General features: G+C 45.2%; 1 protein-coding gene across 1 annotated transcript in view; it reads left to right on the forward strand.

The window, feature by feature from the left end:
* Positions 1-14,807, forward strand: part of JADE3 (jade family PHD finger 3) — a 212,481-nt gene that overhangs the window by 117,515 nt on the left and 80,159 nt on the right. The window lies entirely within an intron of this gene.

Genomic DNA, 14,807 nt, shown 5'->3' on the forward strand with positions numbered 1-14,807 from the left:
CCCTAGTGATACTAGGTAATGCTGCGTTTTTTTCCCCACTGCAAGGAAAATAATTTGTATTTCGGAGACTGCTGCACAACTACTGACCCACCCAGGAAACATAATGAAACATTCTCCTCAGTGATGACTTTAACACCGTAGAAGTGAAATTTACGATCATAACATTCTGCAAACCCCGATTATGTGAATGAATATTTGCAGCTTATTTCTGCAAATTAGTTTTTGCACATCTGTTTTCTTTTCTTTTTATTTACTCATTTTTTATGTATATAAGAATATTTAACCATGACCACAGCAATGACACATAGTTTGATAACAGATAGTCATGTTGGACTTGTTTTTAGAATATAGATGCAATTGGGAATATTGGGGAAATAAGAAGCAAGGGAAAAAGGTGCAGTCAAACCTCTAGACACGTATTTGAGCTCTACAACCAGTTTCAATGTCCTAGTTGGAAAAAGTTTGACCATATTTCATCTGAATCTAAATCGGCAACTAAAGCTAACCAGTACTCCGGTTTTGGAGTCTTTTTTTTTTTTTTACTTGAACATATTTGAAGATTACTTTTTTTACAATTAGAAGGATTTCAGATGTTAGTGCTAATACCAGATGACTAAAACACATGCCCCAATACAAAACAAAAATCAATCGGGAAAACTCTAAATTTCAGTTTCTAGAGTTAAATATATTCTTCTGGAAGAATCTGACAAATGCTTTTACTTTCTGACTGAGCCATAGCACATGAGATTCGTTCCTGGTAGTATGAAGTTATCTTCCAGTGCAAAACCAATCTTACACATCCAACCAGAAAATAAATCATTGCAGAATATACAACAGCCATCTGTCAACTTATTGATTTTTTTTTTTTTTTTTTTTTTTTTTGTCAGGGTAAGAAATAATAAATATTGTTTCAGTCTGTTCAGTTAATTCTGTTTACCCAGCACTACATAAGGCATTATCATCTTTCTGTTATTCTCTAGCCAGTTAAAGAGTAAGTTTCTCAAGTTAAGCAGATTTGTGCTCTTCAGTAGTTAATTTTAAATTAGCATACATAAATAGTCCTCTCTGATTTCTGCATTTTATACTTAAAAATATTGTAAAATTAATGTCATTTTCCTTTTTTCCCTAAACTCCAAATAAATTCTCAAGGCTAAGCTTAATCGAATGCACAGAGTCTTTATCTGTCCGTCCTTTTCATGAAAAAACTATTAATAGCACCTGTATGCAAAAGGCCCATTCTGAAGCAAATTAAACAATACCCCTTTTTTGTAATTAATCATATAAACTTCAATTTAGGTTTTCCTTTCTATTACGTACCTGCTGATAAGAGTATTTTCGTTGGTTTGTAGATGGATTCATAGTGTTCTTCCGTGGCGTACTGTAATAGTTACCGTCCCTAAACCAATTTGACAGTTGCTATATTATTTGTGCTTTCTGGTACAGCTTAAATTCAGGAAAACCAAGCTTCCTTTTTCTCTTCTTCCAAGAAAGTGTTCTCTCCTGCACCGCTCCCTAGAAAATCACCTATACACCCGTACAGAATGTATTTCTTTGTGCGTTTGAGAGTTCAGATTGTGTATAGACAATGACTCGGGAGAAATGTCAGTTAGATTCCTTTATTTTTATCCAAGACTAAAGCCAAAGGGTTTCATGGATTGGAAGGAGGGGACAATTGCATAACCAAGAATGATACTAACATACTGATATGGCAACAAAGTAATTCCGAAAAAGTCCAATAGTAGAACACCAAACACTCTTGCAAATTGTATCACTCCTCCACCTTTTCTGGGAAACAGTCCTCTGTCTAACAATGTGTTGACCTTACTTCACGTGGTCACATACATAATTTCTCAAGGCAATGATGTCCATCAGCCCCAGATGTATTACTTTTTCTTGTGCTCCAAAAAGCCCTGGGTAGCATTCAATGGGTACAAAAGTTGTAACATCTTCTCGTTTGACTCTATGCTTACCTGGGTTCCATAATATAGATTCAGTTCCATGCAATAGCAGATACTTTTTTAACCATTTGCACTTTCTTTCGTGTTACTCTTTTTTTTAAACAAGTGCAAGTGGCGGCTAAGGTCCAGATAGACATGAATCTTGTTCGCCATCACTGTGATTATTATTATTTTTTGTTGCCTAGGATGTTCCTGTTTGACCAGAAGTGTTACCCTCGCATATATATATATATATATATATATATATATATATATATAGATTGACTCACACTACTCCTGGTGGGCATTTATGTTGTCGCAATCACATAGATGGTTACAGAAGTTTCTGCCACCAGGCCCTTTACATTCAAAAACGTTTGCATTGCCCGGCCCCCAAGTTCCTGACTGAAGAGGCTCGTACTGTATTTTTCCATGTTTCCAACTTCGTGCCAAAACGGGTCCCTGAGATCACTACACAGGTATCAAACTGCTTGCACAACCGGAATTCAGTCTCCACCTTCTACATCACCTATCCCACCTTTTATTAACCTCTGATGGCACACCTTAGATTCAGAGTTTGCCATCAGACCCTTCACCTGCCTGTTCCAGTACAATCTCTGTAAAGGCCATCTTGGCTTCAATAGAGTTGATTTTTGGAGGTGAGCCAGAATGTCTTTCATTAGTAAGCCACTCAGTGTCAGTTTGGGATCTTTGCAATCTGCACTAGTGGGACCACCTCAAAATCTGATCAGTGGTTGGTCTTATTCTGCGAGGAGCTGCATTAATGATCTTCAGCTAGCACTGCAAGCACATTATACACATAGAAGTCCTCTCTCCCCTGTTTCTTTGTGCCACCGTAGAACAGTGTGGTTTAATAGATTCCTCTAGTGCAAGTTCCACAGAGGAGTGATATAGTTATGAAAAAGGGATGCAAACAGCCAGATGCAAGCAAGGAATTCATAACCTTTTAAAGTCAATAAGTGAAAACACTTTTCTAAGCAATATTAAACATATACATGTAAACATAACTAGAATCTATCTGTTTCAGTACAGAACTGAACCGGATAATATCTGATGGAGACTTCTGGCCGCAGATTCCTTTCCTTTGAATAATCCCAAGGCATCCAACTGGATCTGAAATCTTTTAGCAGCACCCAGGCACCCTAGGATGTGATGTAATTCAGCACGGTGTTGGCATCGTCCTTGCCAGATGTGATGTGCGTGGTTCCTGATCAGGTGCAACCCCATCGCACCGACATCAGTTTTTTCCATGCTTGTCATTGCAGATTTGGAGAGAGCTACCCTCAGCCAATTTTTCACTGACCTTTTATCAACATTTTTTGAGGATATTTTTGAGAAATTACTTGATGTGCTAGTGATGTCCCATAAGAAACCTGAAGGATTCAAGGCATGTTGTTGCCAGTTACAGGCAGAGGTCTGTGAAAGACTCACATTTGGTTTGTTTGTGGTGCTTATAGCAGGACCACGACTCCAAGACCTGCGAGGACTGCCACACCATGAACCTAAAGGTACTGAGGGATCCATTCCCTGAAGCTCCTCGCTGCACGACATCAGACAACCCCTTGCCTTTCAAGATCCTGTTAGCATTTGTCACCCCAGTCTAAGTCGTCGGCTAAGTCCCAAAAACACAAGAAGTCAAAGCGTTCTTTGACTTCTTTGTGCTGGTCCAAGTCATAGGACGAGGTGGGGGGGATGTCGGTACTCTAGGATCTGCATCAATAAGGAACCTGTGCGTGGGTCCACACCTCCCCAGTGTTTGCCAGAGTTATCCCTGCCCAACTAAGAGTTCTGTGGGGTCATACATCTCATATTTTGTTGGTCTGACCCTTCTGGAGTGCCAGTGGATTTCCGCTGGTGGGTCTGCCCTTAGCACCAGTTGGGCCCCTTGGATCCAGGGCATCTCTGCTTGTGAGACCATGACCTTCCTTGGAGTCTGCTCCAGTGCTGCTGTTCCTGGCATCAACAGCGCCTCCATGACAGCCCCATAGTCATTCCCATCTGTGATATGGAGCCGCCGGATGAGCTCCACCCAGCACACGTTCTAATACAAACTGGTCTCATGCCTTCCGAGTAGGAGCCAGCGCCTTTTTCCTTCGATAGGCCTGGGGAGGGAGACGATTGGTAGGGTCTGAGGACCCTTACAGATACCATCACCCCCTTGAAGTATCAGTGGGCAACTGGTATGAGAAACTGGTAGATGCCAGCAGTTTTAACACCTCACCAGACACCTGCTTGTTCTCTCCTTCCACGGTGGCTACAGAGCTTCATTTGCTGTGGTGATGCGATGGGCGGCTGAGATCCCGAACCTTAAGCTTTCCTTCTTTGCAGCCAAGATGAACGTCGTGACTGAGGTGTTTCAGCCGTGAGTCGCCCCTTCCAAGCCTTTAATGCCATTCAATGAAGCCCTTACAGATGTCCTCCTTGGGGCCTGGTCCAAACCCAGCAAAGTACAATTGCCCCTCTTCACCGCCCGCTCCTGGGGAGCTTAGGTTCCTCACCCAGCACCCCCACCCCAGAGAGCTTGGTGGTCTAATCCTCCACTTCTGGTGTTAACCCTGGTGCGTCCCCTACCGCTCCACCGAATAGGAAATCCAAAAGCCTGGATACCTTTAGCAAGGGGATGTTCTGTTCTGCCAGCCTAGCACCATGGTTGGAGAACACTGTGTGTGCCTTTTGGGCCGATACACCCACACTGTGTAGTACTTGGTTGAACAAGTGCTGCCTTTGGTCTCAAAGGAGGCCCTAGCCATATTCACTCAAGCAATTTCTGATGAGGGATATATACCAATGTTCACCATCAAATGTGGGTTGGGCCCAACTGAATCACATGGCAGAGCGATTGCATAGTTGGTGGTGCTTAGTCGCAACACCTGGTTGAGAAGCACTGACTTTTCAGGGGATGTTCAAGCTTCCCCTATGGACATGTCTCTTGATGGCGCTGACCTTTTTTGGTGTGAGTATACTTAGCGCTTTAAAGACAACAAAGCTACTGCCAGATCTTTGGGCCTATCCATGCCAGCGCCAACCCCAGTCTGCCTTTCATCCTGTCCGTGGCTACTTGAGGGGCTACCAACTGTGTTCTTTCATGCCCAGCCAACAAGGCCAGGAGGCTTCCTAGCCTTTTCGTGGATACTGTTTCCACAGACCGGGGGGGGGGGGCAACCAGCCAGAGATCGGCCCAGTCCTGATCTGAGCTGTTCTGGACACAGTGCAATTTCAGGCCTGTTCTCCAGAACGGTGAGTCCAGGATATTGAGCCTATGAATCTGACATTTCAGCCTCTATCCTGGATCGTGATGAGACTGACTCTGAGGCTGCTGGGCCTTTATGGCCTCTGCATCCTGCTAGTTACACATGCCAGTTGGCAAATGCAGACTCTGCAGTGGGACCTCAATTTCCTCTTGGCACTACATAAGGGGAATCTCTCTGACCTGGTCCAGATCTCTGTTGGAATGGCAGAAGATCTACAGTGATGGCTGATGAACTGCAACTAGGTCAGTAGCAGACCCCTCTTTCCTCCACAAGTGGAGTTGACAGATACCTCACTTCTGGTCTGGAGTGGCCATATGGGAGAAGTGGAGATCAGAGGCCTTGGTCTTCGTTGGAGCCCCAATTCCACATCAACTTGTTGGACCTGCGGGCTATCCGATTGGCATTGAAAGCTTGCCTTCCTGCGGTCAGGGAAAGACTTGTGCGGGTGTTCACTGACAACACCATCGGCATGTGGTACTACAACAGTCTGGGCGGGGTTGAGTCATGGACCCTCTATCAAGTGGCCCACGTTTCTAGGCATAGCTGTCGCGCCCAGTGATTTCCCCGGTGGGTCAACATTTAGCAGGCATTCTGAAGGTTAGAGTGGACAAGCTTAGCAGTCAATGCCTAGTAGAGCACAAATGGCGTCTCCATACAGAGTTGGTGCAAGGTCTCTTTCAAGAATGGGGAGAGCCTTGGTCAGATAGGTTTGCTACTGCTGAGAATGTGCAATGTTAGCAGTTCTGTGCGCTGGAGTCTTCAAGGTGACTCTCGCTCTGGAACGCTTTTCACCTCGAGTGGAGCTCCGGCCTCCTGTGTACCTTTCTGACAATACCACTTCTGCCTACAATCCTCGAGAAGACAAGAAGATCAGGAATGACTAGCCCCAAGTCATTCTTGTGACTCCATATTGGGCATGGAGAGTCTGGCATCCCAAACTCCTGAGTATCGGCCTCCGATCAGGCTGCCTCTTCTGGAGGATTTTCTGTCACTGCAGCAGGGGAGGGTGCTGTACCCAAACCTACACATCCTTCACCTTCATGCCTGGAGATTGAGTAGTAACAGTTGACCGCTTTCGTCCTTACTCTGAAGTCTGTCATGTTATACTGGCAGCCAGGCGTTTCTCCACGAAGATGGTATAAGGCTGCCATTGAAATAATTTTGTCACATAGTGTGCATCCAAAAACATCGACCCTCTTTCGGCACCCCTTTCTGAAGTTCTATTGTTTTGATCTTTCTCTTGCCCAGCAGGGCTCTGCTCTGGGCACTGTAAGAGGTTATTGTCAACCTTTTCGACTTTCATGAGGTTGCTGGACTATCCTTCTTTGTTTAAGTCGTGTGTTCTGACCTGTTTTCTTAGGGACTGCAGCACCTGTTCTCTCCAAGTCCATTCTTCATGTCCCAATGGCACCTTAATCTGATCTTAACATTTCTCATGTGGTGCACTTCAAGCCACAACTGCCTACTCTCCTTAAACATGGCTTTTCTGAGGGGCATAACATCACTTATGAGGGTCTGTGAAATGCAATCACTCTGTTCAACCTCCCTATACAACGTTCTACCCAAACTGGTTCCAAGAACACGTGCCTACTTCCTCCTGAAGGTTGTCACACCTTTTCTTGTAGGCCAAAGTATCCGTCTGTCTTCCTTCTTTGCTCCACCTCACCCTTCTAAAGAAGAGAAACAGGTCCACCGACTGGACCCATAAAGCGCATTGTTTTTCTACCTTGATTGCACATGAGACTTCTGGGTGAACGATCAACTGTTCGTTTGGTATGTGGGAGCGAAGAAGGGTAAGGCAGAAACTAACCATCTCACAATGGATAGTACTCTGCATAAAATTAGCCATGCATTGGCCAAACAGCAGCCCCCTGCTCACTCACTCCACCAGAGGCAAGGCTATGAAGTGTGCATTAGGTCACGTAGTCCCTGTCCTGGAAATCTTTCAGGCAGCGACTTGGATGTCACTGCAAACGTTCACCAAACATTACTGTCTGAACAGTCAGATCTGTGGTGAGGGGCATTTTGCCTGTTTGCTCCTACAGATTTTTGTGATCAAAATCTGTTTGCAGACCCCTCCTCCATGGAGTATTGCTTGGGTATCTAGTCCGAGGTAAGGAATCTACGGATAGAAGTCTCTATCAGATGAACAAGTTACATCCCTTCAGTTACGCCTTATCTGGTAGAGACTCTACCTAGCTGCAGATTCCTTGCCGGCCCACCCATCCTCTGTGCTCTGCGAACAGATTTCATTTTAGGATCACTCTTCTAAGGCCTTTAGCACCGCACACAAGTGCATTAGCATTCTTCGTGGCTCTGCGCTTCTGGTGTGAAAAGTTGCGAAAAGAAATTGATATTTGCATGCTGTGGTGGTGACTAAATAGCATCCAGACATGTCACATCAGGTGCGGACAACGCAGTGCTGAATGCCACCACGTACCAGCACTCAGGAGTACTGCTAAAAAAAAACTTCCAAATTAATCTTAACGTCTAGAGTTTTACTAATGTAAGGAATCTGCACTAGATAGTCTCTACCAGGTAAGGCATTACTGAAGGTAGATAACTTGTTCTTCATACATCTTCTATCTTTAATCTTTACATGATTGCACAATTTGGTACTTTCTCCTAATCTTGTTTGGGACCATAAACAGTTATGGCACATCGTAGGCCAATTTTCCACTAAACAAAACTGTTTTCCACCAAGTGTCTGTGTTCTAGGAGGATGACGTTCATTGAATGTGTTTTTAAAGCAACATTATAGAATATAGATGGTTCACTTTTACCGATTTACCGTGTTCCCGGAGTCACCAAAGTGCTATACAAATTATAGGTAATTATCACAACACTAAAATCATAAAACATCATGTTAAGACAACAATTAAAACAATGGAACATTCGCTAAACTCCTATGTGCAAAAAACCTCCTAGAAGTAAACGTTGAAAAAGTGGGTTTTTAGGTGGCTTTTTTTCGGGGGGGGGGGGGGGGGGTTATTGTTAAGGTGGGATTGGATGGTTAAGAGATGGCAAATTTGAGGCCATCAGTGCCTTCTAATAAAAGACTGACTCCTCAGTTGTGTGCTTTTTTTTTTTTTCTTAACCTTATGATCCATAGAATCAATTATTCTTTGAATCTGGAGCACTCAGCGAGCTTTACCTTTTCCGCCAATTAATTAGATCTTTTGAGAGCATTACATTATGAGTTGCCAGAGCCTTACATTTGAACAGCAGCCTTGCCAGGTTAAACCTATAGAGGCATCTCACAAATGTTGTGATCATCCTTCATAGTTCCATAAATAAGTTCTGCAGTGTGCAGTCGGACCCTTGAGAGCTGCAAGAAAGGATTTGAGAAGTACAGAAATTTTCATATTTCTATTGTCTACCCTGGAAAACAAGTGAATGTTCACCACTAATTAGCCACACCTGAATCCATAGTAAATTCCTGTGAGTTAGCAGGGAAGCTGCAATCCAATTTCAGGAAAACCTGTGTGTTTCCACCATTGACTCCTTCATGGTTTTACATGCTTTGACTTACTTCCCATTAGCGGACTGTAAATCAGCATTAAACGGTTGTACTTTGTGTGGCCTATTCAACTAATTTTGATTATGCTAGACAACCAATTAGGTGGCGTGCCTTAAAACTATCAACCTTCTGGAAGCCGGTTTCGTTCCGAACATCTACACTTTGTCTGCATAAACTCCACTTTTTTTTTTCTTTTTTTAAATAGATTTGTATTGCTTTTGAACATACAGTGCTGTGGAAGTTCTGACTAGAGTACTTTCAGATGTTAGTTTTAAAATGCATATATTTCATATCAATGTGAACATCGCAGGCCATTGTATAGAACAAGTTGCAATGTTATTCATTTTGGTTTGGTCTACTCAAGCATTTAAAACTTTCATCAACTTTGAGCATCTTCTACCTTCTTGCCACCTCCTACTCTAGGTTACCCACAGGATTAGACTTTGGTGGGGCTCCCCAAATAGTTATATTTTCTACATTCTCCATCACTGGTTACGATCAAGGTATGGCATGCCTATGTTCAGGCAGTAATGAACCGTCAGGGGAGTAGGGATCTGGCTCTCAGACATTCTACTAGGGCACCCCATGTTCTTGCTGCTTCTATAGTGCTGTACCTTCTCTTCACATTTTGAAACCGTACCCCTCCATTGTAACCTGCCCACCTTGTGAAGGTCTCTTTACATTTATATAACAGAAGGCTCGTGGCTGCTTTCCATTTCATTGTAATCTCCGGTTTTGCCAGGTTTGGCGATGCAAAGGAACCCTCCCAGAAGACAAAGAAGTGCAGACCAGTGAAGAGATATCTGTTATAATGTTAATGCTGTCCACCACTTCTCTTGAATAGTCTCTCAGCTGGGGACAGTTTCACACTATATGTAACATTTCGTTTTGGTGTGCTCCACAGCGTTGGCACCGCACATCTTGCAAGCCATAAGTTCACATAATTTTCCCCGGGTGAGATAGGCTCTGTGTCAATAGTAGTAGTTAATCAATTCGAATCTGGTGTTGCTGGACATTATGTATATATTGGTCAGGATTGTTGCCCATTGGGTGTCTGAACGGGAGTCCCACACCATCTCCTGTATTTGTCCCATTTCTGTCAATGGGGTATTAACATCTGCCCTAAGTGCCAAGTACAAGAGTGTGAGTGCCCATTTTTTGCCAGTTGTAGTGCAGAATATGGTACTACTCTGATGGGGTGGAGATTCCATTAATCTCTGTCCCGAATGGTTTTGCACCATCAATGTCATTGTACGATGCAATAGGAACTGCCCAGGAAGGCAAGTCATATGTCTTCATTATTGCTTGGAAAGGCAGCAGTTCACCATCCCTATAAAAATTGCCCACCCTGGTAATGCCATATGTTTCCCATTCTGTTACATCACCACCCCCCCTTTTTTTTTTCTTCTTTTTTTTTTAAACATTCCCATCCTAGTCAAAGACCTGAGGACCTGTAACAGCAAATCACAGGAGTATGGTTTGGGAGTTCGGGTGCACTGTAGGCAAAGGAGACAGCAATGTTGGACCACCAAAGTAGGCCCATCTCGCCCCCCCTTCCCCAGTTTTGTACAACATGTGACTGGAATTGTCTTACATCTTCCCTTTCAGGGTCAGCGTTTATTACATTTGGCAGATATCGGTTCACATAATCAACATTATATTACACTATATAATACACAGTATTGTATAGTGCTAGGTTCCTACTATTGACATTGAACCACCCCCCTCCCCCCCCCCCCCCCCCCCCCCCCCCCCCCCCCCCCCCCCCCCCCCCCCAAAATCATATCGTCAACTCCCTTACTTTGTGCAACATATCATCAAATCAGTTCATCTGCTTTTCCAGGCTTAAGCTGTGGAAGGGAAACATCAGAGGTACACAATATGTTTGAGTCTGTGTCTGCGTCCGAGTCTGCCAGTTCATCAACTCCCATCTCTGATGGGGGGGGGAGTGGACCTCACCCCGCTGATAGCTGCGACTTCCTTCACCACATGTCGCCACCCTTGCAAGGCCTGGGAATGTGATGGAATTGCCCATGTGTTCGATTTAGCCCTTCTTTTCTGGCCCCTCTGGGAGTGGCGCTGAATGTCCAGGGAGGGGTTACTCTCAATTAGGGAGTTGTTCTATCCATTCTCAACCCTGGAGTGGTGATGTGAAAAAAATGTGAGCTGGTATGGTTGAGCCTGGCAGGGAACAGCATAGCATAGGTGAGACCCATTTTTCTGAGTTGCTGTTTAGCCTCGTAAAGGAGGCTCTCTGCTGTTGTACTGCCTTACTAAAGTCAGGAAAGAACATGACTGGTACTTTCCACAGTAATTTCTCCGTTCCGTGTGTCCGCTGATAAGATATGGTCTCTGTCTTTGAAATGCAATACTCTGGCATATAGCAGGTAGTCAATGGGCAGTTGAGGCCCTCAGGTGCTATCTCAATGCGGAGCCAGGTCTCCAAGAATGCAGTCATGTCAGCACCAGGGCCCTCCATTCGCTTGGTAGACCAATGATCCATATAATATATCTTAGGGCTATGTTCTCAGCATCTTCAGCTTGCAGTTCTAATACTTTCACTCTGTTTCCCTTCCCAACCAGATGGGTTGTCACTGAGGTCACCTCTGGACTAATGTTCTCCACAGTACGTTCTGTCATTGAAACCCTCTCTGCTAATTTGTGATCGTCTTGGAGGAGTCCCAGGTCTGTGACCGGTCTATCTGTTTTGAGTTCCAATGCTTCGCAAAACACTGCTATTGCTAGAAGAAAAGTGTCCAGTGTAGCGCCATGGCGTCCCTCTATTAGGGCCCTCAGTCCCATCCATGGCCCTTGGCGCTGTGGCAATAGCTTTCTGATCTGATCTTGTTAAGAGTCTCTGGCGTCTCTTCACTTTGAATATTTACCCCTCTCGTTCTGGACCTGGGGTATTGTGCCGTGGTGGTGGGGGCACTGCTGTTTCCTTAAGCGCACCTCGTGCCACTGGTAGTGAGTGTTGCAGGTTAGGCTCAGTTGTTGCAGTCATCCTGGCATTTAGTCCAAACTCCTGCCAGGGCCCCAAACTTCATCTTGGTCAGCTGCATTGCACCTGCCGCACTATGGGGATGCAAGGCCCTGCTGTATGTAGTGCAATGGCCCACGTAGTGAGTGGTCACAGTTCATGTCGGAGCAGCCTTCCACCCATTTCTCACAGGGTGACATCCAGTGTTCTCCCAAAAAGAAAAAATATAAAAAAACAAAACAAAATAAATAAGTAGCTGCAGATACACATGCTGTGCACTGTTCCTGCCATCTAGTGTTCGGCTCGGAGTGTTACAAGTTTTTTTTTCTTTGAAGAAGTTTTTTCGAGTCAGGGGACCGAGTGACTCCTCCCTTTCGGCTCCATTGCGCATGGGCTTCGACTCCATCTGAGATTGTTTTCTTTCCGCCATCAGGTTCGGACGTGTTCCTCTTCGCTCTGTAATTCGAATCAGGAAAACTTAGAAAAACATTTAAATCTGTCGATATTGTTTGCATTCGGGACCGGTTTAGTATAGATACATCGGCACCGACAACACAACCGCTTCGGCAGCCCTTCGGGGCTTCCGCACTCAACCGAGGCCTGGTCGGCCTGACCACACCCGTCGTCGAAGACTCATGGACCGGACCCCCTTCTGTTTCTGTCCGACGTGTCACGCCAAGTATCCTTATACAGACCAATCTGTTGCCAGAACACATAGAGGATAGAGCGCAAGACGTTTGCAGATGGCATCGAAGTCGACACAACACCTCAATGTCGAGGAGGAAGAAATTACAATTTCGATCCAAGGTTCCGAATATGATGACTCCGGGGACTGGCCACCTACAGCGGCACAAAAAGTGAGTACACCTGCCCCGACCCAGCCCCAAAGTCAAGTAAAGAAACAGAAGGCCTCGGGGACGCCACTGCCGGAAGGCCATGGCTCGACCCACAAGAAAAGCGGTGACCAAATACCATCTTCGGCACCGAAAAAGGCCAAGATAGTGCGGAAGTCTTCCGACTCGGGTCGAGAAACCGGCACCGAAAAAAGTCCTCATCGGTTGGTCGAATCAAGCAAGCCTCGAAAGAGCCACTCTGAGCCAAGACCGACAGTATCCATGGGGGTTTCGGTACCGAAAAATACGGCTTCGGAGCCGAAAAAGACTTCCCAAACGGAAGAACATGGGCTCTCTCAACAACGCCAGGAGAGGCACAGGTTTGAGCAGGAACTGGATTTGGAAGAGCTTGACCAGACTCAACCAGGGCTACAAATCCAAAAGGACACAGGGAAAATCCAAACCATCCCTCCGCTCAAGTTTAAAAGAAAACTGGCTTTTCATGAGACTGAAACTGAGCAACCAAAAGCCAAAGTGGTTAGAGAAAGGTCACCACTCCCACATTTCTCACCACAAACGTCCCCACTTCACTTGCCGCAAAGGACAAGGTCACCAATTGGCACACCAATGGCACAGTCACCCACACATACTGGGATGACGCAGGATGATGCAGACCCCTGGGATCTATACGACCCACCAGTTTCAGACAACAGTCCTGAGTGTTATCCTTCAAAGCCTTCACCTCCAGAGGATAGCACATCTTACACACAAGTACTGGCCAAAGCAGCAACATTTCATAATGTTACAATGCACTCAGAATCAGTGGAGGATGACTTTTTATTCAACACACTGGCATTCACGCATGCTTCATATCAAAGCCTGCCAATGTTACCGGGCATGCTTAAACATGCACAACAGGTTTTCCAGGAACCAGTGAAAGGAAGGGCCATTACACCAAGGGTCGAGAAAAAATATAAACCTCCCCCGTCAGACCCTTTGTTTATTACACAACAGCTCCCTCCGGACTCAGTTGTAGTGGGGTCCGCAAGAACGCGGGCAAATTCTCAAATGTCAGGGGACGCACCACCCCCTAATAAAGGATGCCGCAAGTTCGATGCGGCGGGAAAAAGAGTGGCATCGCAAGCGGCCAATCAGTGGCGTATCGCCAATTCACAAGCCCTCCTTGCCCGTTACGTCAGAGCACATTGGGATGAGATGCAGGATATTATCCAACATTTACCAAAGGAACATCAGAAGCATGCTCAACAGGTGGTGGAGAGGGACAGGCCATCTCCAACAACCAGATCCGGTCTGCACTGGACTCTGCTGATACAGCAGCACGGACTGTCAATACAGCAGTTACTATCAGGAGGCATGCATGGCTACGAAGTTCTGTTTTTAAGCCAGAAATACAGCAGGTGGTACTAAATAGGTCATTCAGCCAACACCAACTATTTGGGCCGGAGGTGGACACCGCAATAAAGAAAATGAAGGAGGACACAGACACGGCCAAAGCCATGGGTGCTCTCTATTCTTCCCAGTATAGGGGAACATTTAGGAAGCCACAGTTTAGGGGAGGGTTTAGACACCAACCCTCAGAGCCATCCACCTCCCAAACAAAATCCACTTACCAGTCTCAGTACCAGAGAGGGGGGTTTTGTGGTTCCTACAGGGGACAATACCCAAGAGCAAGGGGAAGATTTCAGCCTGCCAAGCAGACCGCTAGTAGCAAACAGTGACTTCAATGTCCCACTCCCCCAACACACATCACCAGTGGAGGGGAGATTAATAAAATACCACGACAATTGGTCAGACATTACCACGGACACATGGGTTCTATCAATTATCCAACATGGTTACTGCATAGAGTATCCCTCCAGATGTTCCCCCAAGGACGCACAAACTGTCTAGACCTACTACAAATAGAGGTGCAAGCACTAATAGCAAAACAAGCCATAGAACTAGTACCCCATAATCAAAAAGGAACGGGGGTTTACTCCCTATATTTCCTTATTCCCCAAAAAGACAAAACATTAAGGTCAATTCTAGATCTCAGAACATTAAATCTCTTCATCAAATCAGATCGTTTCCACATGGTCACACTACAGGACGTAGTTCCCTTACTAAAACAAGGAGAATACATGGCAACACTGGATCTGAAGGACGCGTATTTTCACATACACATTCATCCATCTCACAGGAAGTACCTCAGATTTGTAATACAAGGCAACCATTACCAATTCAAAGTATTACCCTTCAGGATAA

The sequence above is a fragment of the Pleurodeles waltl genome, chromosome 8 (genome assembly GCF_031143425.1).
Source record: "Pleurodeles waltl isolate 20211129_DDA chromosome 8, aPleWal1.hap1.20221129, whole genome shotgun sequence".
Taxonomy (NCBI): domain Eukaryota; kingdom Metazoa; phylum Chordata; class Amphibia; order Caudata; family Salamandridae; genus Pleurodeles; species Pleurodeles waltl.